The sequence below is a fragment of the Phacochoerus africanus genome, chromosome 10 (assembly GCF_016906955.1).
Source record: "Phacochoerus africanus isolate WHEZ1 chromosome 10, ROS_Pafr_v1, whole genome shotgun sequence".
In the NCBI taxonomy this organism is placed as follows: domain Eukaryota; kingdom Metazoa; phylum Chordata; class Mammalia; order Artiodactyla; family Suidae; genus Phacochoerus; species Phacochoerus africanus.
The window spans coordinates 101,869,772-101,881,843 of NC_062553.1; the positions used below are offsets into that span (position 1 = coordinate 101,869,772).

The 12,072-nt window shown below is 39.2% G+C and overlaps 1 protein-coding gene across 9 annotated transcripts in view; it reads right to left on the reverse strand.

Moving 5' to 3' along the window:
• Positions 1–10,203, reverse strand: part of BLTP1 (bridge-like lipid transfer protein family member 1) — a 198,236-nt gene extending 188,033 nt beyond the window's left edge. For 6 of the 9 annotated variants that reach the window (XM_047751654.1, XM_047751651.1, XM_047751656.1 and 3 more), the window contains exons 1-2: positions 9,929–10,175; positions 8,379–8,465 (exon numbers count right to left, since the gene is read on the reverse strand). The gene's annotated coding sequence lies outside the window, so the exon portion shown is untranslated. Of the gene's footprint in view, positions 1–8,378; positions 8,466–9,928 lie in introns of all 9 variants that reach the window. The other 3 variants (XM_047751650.1, XM_047751649.1, XM_047751659.1) reach the window with 3 other exon arrangements.
• Between the last annotated feature and the right edge of the window lie 1,869 nt (positions 10,204–12,072).

A 12,072-nucleotide genomic window follows, 5' to 3' on the forward strand; every position in this document is an offset into this window, starting at 1 on the left:
TAAATGTTTTACAACTGTCATGTAATACTTCCCACAATTTCAAAAGAAAAACGGAGGGTAGTGGTTGGAAGACAGGACAAAACAGGTGAGAAAGGGGCTTTTCCTGCCCAAGCACACATCTCTCGGCCTCTCCTTATTACTACGGCCTACGAATAGGTATCTCCCAACCCAAAAGAATCAACTTGGTCATCTGTCATTCTACCACCATGTCTTTCTTTCTATAGTTTTTAAATCCCTGTCCTTTTATAAAATTAAAATGCAAATACCTAATGATATCAAACTCAAAGCCTTCATCAAAACATCAGAAAGATCAGTTAATGCCTTAGCAAGAATTATTTGATAGCCCCGAGTATAAAAATGGAAGGAAGAACAGCTGCACTGCTCTAGAAAAAGGAGATGAGCAAGCTATAAACAGGAAGGAAGTAAAGAACACTAGCAGGAAAGAAATTAGAGGAAGGGAGAAAGAGGAAGCAGTTACCAGGGAAAAACAGAAGAGTCAAAAGGTCCTGCTTGTGTATTGCTCCAAAAGCAGACCATTAAATGCATTAAGAGTATGGACTATGTATTAGACCAGGAGGGTTCAAATACCAGTTCTGACGTTATAGTCGTATGACCAGGGGTAAGTTATTTAACCTCTCTGTGCTCTAATTCTTCATCTGTAAAATGAGGACACTGACAGTATTTACCTCACAGAGTATATAATGAGAACCGATGAGTTTGGATATGTAAAGCATTTAGAGCAATGAACACCTGGCACACAACAGATAATATACTGTATAAATGCCTGATACTGGTAACCAATCCCATTGGTGTCCTGCCCATATACAGTGGACACTCACCTTTATGCAGGAAGACGCTTCATTGTGAAACCTATAATACCCTGCTGTGGACTGCTTTCTGACTGTAGGAACATGTTCAAGTTTGTACTTGGGGCAAGCCAGAAATGCCAGAGTTAATGTCAATGATGGCTAGGAAGTTGGTGGGTAAACACCTGCAGCTCCCCTGCTCTTGGCTTGGGAGAACTCTGAGGTATATTCTATTTGGTCTCTGAGAGTTCCCCAGTGGTAGTAAACTCCAGATGCCCACAGTGGTAATTGTACCTAGCATTTATGACATTGTATTATAATTATCAGTTTAGAAGTCTGTCTCCTCCCACCCCAAACATCTAACTGCTCTTTAAGGATGTGTCTGCCCTATTCATTTGAGTACACAATATTCAACAAAGTTCCTGGTATGCAGTAGCCTCTCAACAAATACTTGTTTCATAAATGACTGAAATAAATGCATCACTATAGAAAGTACGTAATTATAAACTACTCACGAAGTTAAGCAAGTATTTCCACTGTATTCAAGGCCAAAGAACTCCTAACTGATCTTTTTCACACTCAAGAAAATTTGGGTTTCATTTGCTTGAGTTTAAAAAGAGGACATCCAACATTTTGATAACTCAATTCAAAATATAATAAAAATAAAGGAAAAAATTAATCATACTCAAATCCCTCCTGCAACAATAAAGTCACAATTATTTGTATAAGTCACAATTATTTGTATCTTCAGACCATTATATTAAAATTCTCTTGATCTAATCACAGTTCGTTTTCCATAAAGGAAACTACATGCGTTTCAAGAGCTGGAAAGTAAATCAACTTTATAGCTCTTTTTTGAACTTAATCAGCATTCACATTCTCATCATCATCAAGCATGAATACCTATTAGCACACAGCAGCATTCTTTACAGTAGAAATTCTGTAAAGTATGCACTCTGTACATATTTCTGCATTGTTTATCCACAGACAAACTTGACTGATTTTACATTAACTGTTACAGAATACATACTTAACTTGAAAACTTTCAAGCTACCGTTTGGTTTTTGTAGAATTATCTTGAGATACTTTTGCTGGGGTCCCAATTTCAAAGTCATTTATGTCCTCCTTACTTAGAAGCCAGGTAATTGACCCAATGATCTCAGTAAATACCAACACAAAGAAACTGCCCACACAGACTGCTTACCTTTCCTATGGCATGATGATATCTCAAAACAAAAGTAAAACACAAATCAGACCACAACATTTTTATCCAAAATGAAATTTTAAGAGTGTTAAATTTATTGACTGTTTCTATAACAGCCCAAGTTGTCTGAGCACTCACCAACAAAAGGCAGAGGGCCTGAAATGAGTAATTTTGAGATGCTCCTTCCAATTCTATGATGCTATACAAATAAATATACAAAACAGAATACAGGAAGGACCTGTAATTGAACATCTCATGGAAAAGAAATATGTAAACGTTTACATTTAAGACACTACTGGAACTTAACATATAGTGATTTTAAGAGCCCTCTATGCCTAAAAAGTTTTGCCCATCAGGATACAAGCATAAAAATCCCACCATCCATTTCTTCAAACAGAGTACCAACCAATATTCTCTCTTAAAATGCTAAGATACCCTTAGAGTGTATCAATAATAGCTACCATTAATTATTAACCCATGTTATTAATATAAATCAATTCCTTAGATTAGTTTTCTCATTAATAAGCTGGACTCAAGAATATCCTAAAAGGCTTGAGATTCCTGAAGATGGGAAAACTTGAAAAAAGAGATGGTGGGAAAAAAAAGTAGTCTCCTTAACAAATTTGGACAGGGTCAACAGCTTTGTGTACATAAAGCAACATATAATATACTATTCTGTTAATTTAAGCAAAATAGGCAATTATCCTCTTAGGTAAATAGATAAGGTATAATCTTCTCTACCTAGAAAGAGTCATTCCAGGTCCCTTTCAGCACCAGTATTCTACATGCATCAAGCACAGTCTGACATATTAACTATTAACTAACTCCAAGACCAACAGATTTAAGTGGTAAAATAACAATCAGAAAGAAAAAAAAAATGGTATCCTGGAATGAGAGTAGGCTTTAAAGCAGATTTGAAATGGAAAGCTCCTTCAATTCCCTCTATCTTTTCCTTAGCTGTGAAATAACTTGAGCAAGTTACTGAATATCTGAGCCCCTTTCCAAGTTGTAAAATGGCCATCTCTTCCTTGAAGAGCAAACATAAAACTCATTGCTTGACAAGAAACAGCGGTAGCTAAGCTACCATTAATTTTTTTTTTTTGTAAATCACTTCAACACAAGGTGAAAGCTAAGAAAAAATAAAATGCATACCAGTAAACAATGACTAAAATGTATCTCATTCCTTATGAGAAAAATATATATTTACTAAAGAACGGAAATCTATAACCTAAAGAAATTAGTTGACATAAATGACATTCAAGAACACATTAATACAAATAATATAATTCTACAAACACCATTGAGATTCTTAAAAGCAGATCAAATACCAAAGTACACTGGTCACCAGGCAACTACTGCTGAAGTAGTATTCAGATATGGTGACCAGTAATTCAAACAGTATAAATCAGCAAACTAAACAAATGTAAAGCACTTTTTAATATCACAATCTATACTAAAAAAATGGTTCATCTTACATATGAAAGAATTTTTAACATTTAATAAGTCATACCATCCAATAAAAATATTGCACTTTAGCAAACCTTTCTTCTATAGCCAGAAATTTATGTTGGTTCATCTAAATACTCATAGAAAGCACAAAAACAAACAAAACTCTTAAAAACCTGTAGAGAGCACATCTACTAACAATGGGATAAAAAGAGCCAACTTCAGCTTCTTGGAATTTAGAAGAAACCATGATTTCTAAATTTTACTCATCTCCAAAGAGTCCATCACAAGTATTTACTACCTTCAGCGTATTGTTCAAGTCATCAACAAGAGTTCCAGCAATGGCTCAGCTGTAATGAACTGACTAGTATCCATGCAGACAGGGTTCCACTCCTGGCCTTGCTAAGTAGTTTAAAGATCTAACGTCGCTGTGAGCTGTGGTGTAGGTGGGAGATGTGGCTCGGAACCCATGTTGCTGTGGCTGTGGTGTAGGCCATTGGCTACAGCTCCAATTTGACTCCAAGCCTGGAAACTTCCACATGCCACAAGTGTGGCCCTGAAAAAAAAAAAAAAAAAGAATGCTATATATTCCTTCCATCTTGATACACAGGAAGGCAAAAAAACTTTTTAAAAAACTAGCATCCGCAAAGCAAAATCCTAAAGGTTTCTTGTAATAAAACTAGTATTTCCATTTTCTTATCTGACCTTTAATCTTCTATTATTTTCTGCCTTAAGTCACTTACATCAGAAAACCCCACTTCTTTTTTTGGCTTTTTAGTGCCACACCCACCACATATGGAGGTTCCCAGGCTGGGATTGAATTGGAGTTGTAGCCACTGGCCTACACCACAGCCACAACAATGCCAGATCCAAGCCCCGTCTTCAACCTACACCACAGCTTACAGCAACACCGGATCCTTAATCCAATGAGCGAGGCCACGGATCAAACCTCCGTCCTCATGGATGCTTGTCAGATTCGTTTCCACTAAGCCACAATGGGAACTCCTAGAAAATCCCACTTAATACCTATCCAAACTTCTCACCCAATAAAATAGGGTCTTTGGATATGGGGGAGAGGGAGGAAGAAATTGGCCATGTGTGTTTACCAACACTCTCATCAAGTTCAAAGAAAATATTTTTTATTAGCATGCTGCTGTGCAAAGAGCCCAAAAGGTCCATTTAATAGCCAATTCCTATGAGCTGAGAACACTGTTACAATTGAAAATGAGCTTTTGAGTACATACTGTAAAAAGAGGCTGCTTCAGGAAGTTTAATGCATGTATGATCTTACACAATACTACTGCTGATATCCAACATAGTATTTTAAAAGGATACAGAGCTGAACAGAAACATACTGTACATATACATAAAAAGTGACAAAAGTTCAATAAGGTCAGTTGTCTAAAGTCTAGAACGTAAACATTGTGAACAATGCTATCTTACTCTTTGAAATGTTCATTCCATGGTATCAACTTACCATTATAAAAATATAACTACCATAAACTAACATTTATTCACTGCTTGCTGTGTGCCAGGCACTGTTCTATACACTTATTTATTGATCTAATAATTAGAAATAACTACCTATTTACAATTCACCATTTTATAGATGAGCAAATAGTTGCTGTGAGAAGCTAGACACAGATATAGCTAAGACAGAGCTGACCTGGGATTTAAACCTAGACAGTCTCGGAGTTCCCGTCATGGCGCAGTGGTTAACGAATCCGACTAGGAACCATAAGGTTGCGGGTTCGGTCCCTGCCCTTGCTCAGTGGGTTAACGATCCGGCGTTGCCGTGAGCTGTGGTGTAGGTTGCAGACGCGGCTCGGATCCTGCGTTGCTGTGGCTCTGGCATAGGCTGGTGGCTACAGCTCCAATTGGACCCCTAGTCTGGGAACCTCCATATGCTGCGAGGGCAGCCCAAGAAATAGCAAAAAGACAAAAAAAAAAAAAAACCTAGACAGTCTCGCTGTAGAATCTGTGTTATACTGCCTCTCATATTGTGTATGAGGCAGTATATACAATATAGGTAAACAGATAAGGCAATATGAGATGAAGCAGTATAACACAGAAATCAACCTGTAATTATCTTTTAGTCCTCAATTTCTTTACTATGAAAAATGAGTTCCTTCCTTCTAGCTCTAAATTCTAGTTTAGGAGCTACTATTAATGTTACCAAAATCCATATTTTGGTGTAAAAAATTCATATTTTACCCACTATGGCACCTTTTTCTCCTCAAAGAATCCTCCATTAAATCAAAGGTCAGCAACCACTTTTTTAAACTATAGGAAGCAACACATCATCAAGTTACTGAGCCTAATTAGTGGCAAAGGAGGCCGAATTGTAAAGTGAGTCAAATCTCACTGAACCACCTCCCCACTTTTCTGCACTTCTCTCTCACTTGGACATAAAGGCTATGTCTACATATTTTTAAAGAGCTTACTTGCCCCTTAAAGAAACTGACAATTGGGAGGTCACCTCAAGGTTCAGCGGTAACTAACCTGCCTAGTATCCATGAGGACACGGGTTCCATCCCTGAACTCAGTGAGTTAAGGATCCAACATTGCCATGAGCTGTGGTGTTGGTCTCAGACCCAGCTCAGATACTGCTTTGCTGTGGCTGTGGTGTAGGTCAGCAGCCACAGCTACGATTTGACACCTAGCCTGGGAACTTCCATATGCTGCAGGTATGGCCCTAAAAAGATAAAAACAAAAAAACTAAAAAACTGACAACTGAAAGAAGCTGTGTGGTAGTTTTTATATATGTCCAAAAATTATTTTATATTCTCCCTCCAAGAGGTGGAGCTTAGCTTAATTCATTCCCCTCCCAAGTGTGGGCTGTACTCAGTGATGCAGTTCTAAAAAAATATGGCAAAGCAGTGGTGTGTGTGACTAAGTCAAAAATGGCATCATAGCTTCCTCCTTGCTCTCTCGGATTATGTGCTCCAAGAAGCCTGCTGCCTTATTAGGACACTTAACGAGTGCTAGAGAGGTCCATGTGGTAAGGATTTGAGGCCTCCAGCCAACAGCCAGGTGAATGAACCATCATGGAAGCAAATCCTCCAGCCCCAGTTGAGTACAAGATCTTGGCTACAATTTCATGAAAGACCTGAAGCCAGAGCAACCACTTCAGTCACTCCCAAATTCCTGACTCACAGAAACTCTGAGATAAATATTTTAAGCCACAAAGTTTGGGGTAGATAACTAATAAAAAGTATGAGAATGGTAATTTTGTGAGATCTTACATCTATCTAACCCATCTCCAAGCCTTAATTCCCATTTGCACTACTTTGCTTCTAATTCTCATTTGCCACCTGGATTACTACAAGGCCTCCAATTGACAGCCATGCTTCTGACCTCATCTCTCTCCAAATCATCCTCCAGATTGTTGCCTATCTGACCATGTTAATTTATTTTCTGAGGTCACACTGATTGAAGTTTCATGTGTACATTATATTTGTACTTCTGTATACACTATAGTGCACTCACCATCAAAAATTTAGTTTCTATGCATTACCACACAGTTGATCCCCTTTTCCCATTTTGCCCTAATCCTTTCCCCTGTACTAACCACTCTTCAGTTCTCTGTATCTATGTTTCTGTTTGGTTTATTCGTTTGTTTTTTATAGTCCACACATGAATGAAATCATATGTTATTTGTCTGTCTCCATCTTTGTGTGTGTGTGTGTTTGCCATTTCTTGAGCCACTCCTTCGGCATATGGAGGTTTCCAGGCTAGGGGTCAAGTCGGAGCTGTAGCTGCTAGCCTATGCCAGAGCCACAGCAACGCGAGATCTGAGCTGCATCTGTGACCCACACCACAGCTCACGGCAATGCTGGATCCTTAACCCACTGAGCAAGGCCAGGGATCAAACCCACAACCTCAGGGTTCCTAGTCAGATTCCTTAACCACTGAGCCACGACGGGAACTCCTGTTTTTCTCCATCTTATTTCAGTTAGCACAATATCCTCAAGGTGCATCCAGGTTGTCACAAATGACAAAGTTTCATTGTTTTTATAAACAGTTCATACTGTTTTTATGAAACAGCAGTTACATATATATATGTATATACACATATATATCAGCATTACTTATAATAGCCAAGATATGGAAACAACTTAAGTACCCATCAACAGATGAATGGATAAGAAGATATCTTTAACCTGAAAAAGAGTATGCTAAAATGAAGTTTATAAGAATCCTTGTCTCCCACTGTACCTTAAAGTAGCTCTAGTAGAGCATCTTCCTTTATTAACTAAAATGACTTCTTATATATATAAAACATTTACCATGTGAGTAGTGCTGTTTTCCTAGTCTTTCACATAAACCAAAAACATCCTTGTATATGAAACTTCAAAAAAAGTTATGGGTTCACAAAAATGTTATCTGCTAGAAAAAAATTCACTACCTTAGTACTCTCCAGGACCATGATGACCACTACTCTTAACTGAATCCTGAAAAAAAAGCCTGGTATATGGTACTCAGTATTTATGAAATGAATTAAGCTTTTCTTAATCATGTTTTAACCATGTCTTCTACTAGAACTCATAGTAAAAAATATACCTAAGTTCAACCATGTACAGTATTCTATGAAGAACCCAAAACTCAACTAATTTTCTTAATTTCTTTTTAAAACTCTTTATAACATGGGCAGATTAATGAGCAAGAAAAGAATGAGAGAGAAAAGAATGATGACACTTGATAGAATCAACCCCTTGGCTTTCTCCTGCCAATACACAAGCAAAACACATGACTCAACTGTCGATCACAGAGCAATAGTTCAAAAAGTAAAGTGATTGGCAGGTCACATTATACACTATCCCCACCCCACCCCCATTCCTAGGCCATTTAAGCAGGTTTAATTACAAAGCACAAAGTCAGACGATTTCCTCTGAACTTGAATTGAAACCCCAAATATTTACCTGTTTGCTTTTTTCAGTCTGTAATGTTCTGTTTTTCCTTTTCTTGATCTTCAGAAGGCCTTCCTGCAGTGCTTCATCTTCACAAACCTGAAAAGAACACCATTTTAACCAATTATACAAGATATTCTGCTTTATCAGCAGTTTCACCATTTCAGATTAAATGAGTTGATTACACATGCACTTGTGTGTACACTCGCACATGCAAGGAAAGCTTTAATGTTAGTCCAATATTACACCTCCTTCTTTAAAGTTTCCGAGCAAGAAAAACTCCTAAAACTAGAATACGACCACAATCTCCAAACTACAGTCTTCTATAGGTTTCAAAACCATTGTACTTATGGAAAGAGTATGATTTTGATAGTCAGAGGTTCTATAAGTCAAATTCTACCTTTAAAACATACTCCAGGTGTCACCATGAAAAACATGTTCTCTCAAACTTGCTGACAAGAATGATGCCTCAGTTTCCCTCCTATTCGCAGCACCTGCACACTTGTTATCAAATAAAAATCACCTTGCAAATACCCAAGATGCTTGAGAATGGTAAAGCATACTGATTAAGGAACTGTAAACTGGAGTCTGATTATCTGATCTAAATCACAGCTCTGACTTTGGACAAGTTGTTTTCTAGGGTTATGGGATTTACTTCTCTCATCAGTAAAATGATAGTAATCATGGACTTTACATGATAGAATTGTTATGATGATTAAATAACATGCACATAAAGCATGTATTACTCAATAGTTATATAACAAATATTCTGGTTAACTCGTCTATTTTTATACTTCATGTATCTAGTTAACTTAAATCAGCTTTATTGCTATGCACGGAGTGGAAAGCAGCAACATGAAACCAGTTGAAACAGACTCCTGGACAGTCACGGAAAACAATGATTTCCTTACAGAGGAAATTTACAAGAACTCTTTCCCTTTAACAAGCGGCCCCCTATCCTGCTACAGTCAAAACTAATGCCAAGAGGGACAGAAGGGGGACAATTCCACAGAAGGAAAATTAACTTTTCTTCACCTTCCTTTGGTCAAAGATGTTTCCACTGAAATGTACTCTTCCATAGTGTAGACTCAGCAAGCACCAATTCAGAATACAAAACAAACCACTGCTCGGGAGTAAAGGGAGTTTCTACAGATCCACAGCCCTTGGTCCAAAATCGACCCCGTATTAAGCAGTATGGGGTCTCCTGTAGCCCGGTGCTAAATAGGCTGTAGCCTGAACTTGCAGGTGCACGGTCCTGCCCACGCATCAGCAAGTGGGCGTCGCCCACCCGCCTTATTACCATCTGCAGGGCCAGCTCTTGCATTTGAGCCCCCAGTCATCTGACTGTCATGGCCCTTCCAGGCCTTCTCACTGACCTCCGACACACAATGTACAAGTCCCCCCTGCTGCAGGTAAGGATGGCAAAAGAGTAAAAGATGAGTCAACGCCGCAGCAGTCAGCCGCGACAAAGCCAAAATACCCAGTTTCTGGCCAGGCTGAGGTACAGAAACGCTGAAGAGTGCTGCCCACCTAACCCTCCCCGGACCGACCAGTCCCCTCACCTGAACGAGCGCCCGGGCGGCCCGGAACTGCTCTGGTCTTTCTCCTGGGGACGCCGAGGGCCTTGGGCGGCAGCTGCAGCACTGAGCCGGACCCGGCCTGCAGAGCTCTGTCCGCGCCCAGACCCTCTAACCCCACCACACGCGCCCACCGCCCCAAGTCCACCCCGGGACCCCGGAGCCACTGACCCAGAGAGGGGCGGAGGAGAATGGGAGGGGTCCGAATTAGGGCCGGGCGGCACTGCGGCTGCGTCAACTGGTAACGTCAGACGTCACGGCGCCGGCGCCTCGAGGCACGCCACCTGAGCCCCGCCCTTTCCCCGGGCTGGGGGCGGAGCCTGGGCCTAGAGGCGGAGGTTAGGAGCGAATTTGAAGTCGTTTTGCTTCCTGGTCTAAGAAAGAGGTCAGAAGACAGATGAGCACAGTTTGGGACAGATGGCTAACAAAAAGAAAAATCATGTGCTGTGATTTGAACTGAATCCACTCAGAATAGAGAGCAATAATACTCTTATGACTCTAGCAGTAAAGGGAGCTTGATTGTGTGAAACGCTGCCACAGTGAATCCTTCAAGTAAGTCTGTTGTTGTTATAGTAATGAAAAGTGGCTCACCATTTTTAAAGAGAAAGACTCTTCATGTTATTAGAGAATGAACCCAAGCAAACGACTTCCTGGAGTTAGAGGCTTATTACAGATACTGTACATAATGTAATAAGAAAAGTGTAAAAGTCTTAGCTGTGTAGAAGTTTTCTGATTGCTTGGAGCAGATGTGAAATACGCACATAAGACAACTAGAAATGTAAACCGTAATATACTAGCAATAGTTAACACTGTCAAGCAGGAGCCAGGCACTTTATATTTACTGACTCATTTAATACTCCCCAAATCCTGTGAGATAAATACTCTTATTATGCCCACTTATTTCCACTTAACAAATTAAAAACTAGGGTACAGAGAGGTTACATAACTTGCCAAACTTGAGAGCTAAGGTTCCCAATCAGTATGACTCCAAAGTTCACTCCCAGGCACTACCATATACTGACTCAAACTCTAAATGTCTACAATCTCTAGTTCTGACTTCCCTCTTGAGCTGAAGTGCTACTCTCCTAACATTTTTAAATGAGAGTTTCACTTTTACCTCAAAAGTGACAGCTATGAAGCCAAATTTAAGATAAAGCCAGAAAAGGCTGAACACATGAGGTACAGGTGTTAACCTTTATTGCCTATAAGGAAATAGAAGGCCTATGAAAGGATTGGATGAAAGCCAAGAATGAAAAAGCATATAACTATCTTACTTACTTCCACCTGCCACCAGGGCACCCCTTACGTCCCTTATTCGAAATAACGTTTTAGAATTTATTTCTGTACTTACACAGAGAAATTAATTGCAATAGTCTTTTTCAAAGTCTGAAAAAATCTCAGTCATTCTTAATCTTTACTTCCTAGTAAGGCTCCAAAACCCCCACAAGAATCCAAGTTTGCTAAATCAAACATCTAATTTTGCCCCAGGGGAAAATTGCCCCATCACAAATTCTCTGAACTAGAAATTGCCGAGATGTGATCCAGGTTCCTCAAATGAAAAACTAAACTGAAACTAAATTACTCTGGAGTGAAGATGAAAGTGTTAAGAGGAAAGAGGAGAGAGGGAGGTGATATTCACTGTGCTCTTCATTTAACCACTGAGTGAAGAGTTGGAATCAGAAAGCTTCTGACTCTATTTCCTTTCATCCTTAGCACCAAGAGCCACCCTGTAATTACAGATATGTGTTAGACAGCATCATAAAAATGAATTATTTATTTTAAAAGCCTTTTATTCTAAAGGTGTTTGATGTTGTGGAGATCATTAAGCTATCTGACATTTCATTTGACTCACTAATTTTCATGACAAGGTTTACTCCCTTCAGTTGTCTACCACCTACTTTCACCATTCACCATTGTGCCACTAAAATAGGGTACAAAAGCAACTCAAAAGCAACTATCGCCATCCAGAGACTTCCATGAGAATTGCTGTAATGATGGAAGCTCTCTAATGATCTTTCTGGGTTTTTTTTTAATTTTTACTTTGTAATAATAGATACATGGGAAATTGCAAAGGTAGTACAGAGTGGTTTTGTGTGCCCTTCACGCAATTTCCCCCAATGGTTTTATCT